The sequence below is a fragment of the Corylus avellana genome, chromosome ca1, assembly GCF_901000735.1.
Source record: "Corylus avellana chromosome ca1, CavTom2PMs-1.0".
In the NCBI taxonomy this organism is placed as follows: domain Eukaryota; kingdom Viridiplantae; phylum Streptophyta; class Magnoliopsida; order Fagales; family Betulaceae; genus Corylus; species Corylus avellana.
In genome coordinates, this window is record NC_081541.1 from 34,154,540 (window position 1) to 34,155,672 (window position 1,133).

Consider the following 1,133-nt stretch of genomic DNA (forward strand, 5'->3'; position numbering starts at 1 on the left):
ATTAATGAATTAAAAAAAAAGAAATAAAGAAATCGATGATATTTTAAGATACCCATAGATTTATTTTTGGATAGAAATTTCCTTCAAACTGGTATGGAAGAAATATCCTCCAACCCATATGAAATAGTATTAAGTGTCTATAAACATTTAAAAGACATATTAAATTCTCAATCTCATTAATAGCAGTTTACTAATTTAGACTAAATTTAATGTGCCTTTTAAATGTTTATAGACACTTGACACTATTTTACATAAGTTGGATAATATTTTCTCTATACCGGTTTGGAGGATATTTATGTCCTTTATTTATTTATTATTTCAGATGTTGCTAATATAAAGTTCCTTATTAAACAATTTATCTGTCTTGTGAATTTGGGCAAAAGAAGAGTGTGACAAATGACAAATTATCCTCCAACCTAATCTTCATCAAGCCAAAAGTAAAATGTTGACATCCACCCCCAAGTTGAAAAAGGAAGACCGAAAGAAAAGAGTGATAAGACTCTACTCAGCCCAATTCATAGGCAGCCATTAAGGGTAAAAAATATAAATGCAACTATTTAGGGTAGGACAAAGTTTTCTTTCCAATTGAGTTAAAATTTTTTTTGTTGACTTATTCTATTAAATCGACGTGTGTCTTTAGAGTGTGATTTTCCTATACATCACATCACATGCTCTATTAAAAATGCATGTGATAGTTGCATATTCTATTAATATGTGTCGCTTTTATTATACTAAGTTTGAAAAAATTTCCAAACTTTGTATTTTATATACTTTGTCAAACAATTATTTATAAAATAAAATAATAAATATCTCATGTTCTCAATGATAAGGTCTATATCAAGTTGAGAAAGGTGAATACCACTTCTTATAATGCACAAAAGCAAAAATGATACTATTTTATAATTTTAAGTGTTCTACGTGGCTTAAGTACAATTTTAATTATGCTCGGGGTTTATATCATTTGATATAAGAGCTAAGTTCGGGTTTAAATCAGAGAAGGAACGGCCTGTTGAATCCCCACTTAATCCAAAAACTTAAGCTTTTACAAAGAATAGTGATTTAATATAGTATTAGAGTCAAATATTTGAGTTCGAATCTTATCTCAATCATTACTCCTCATTTTAATTAAATAT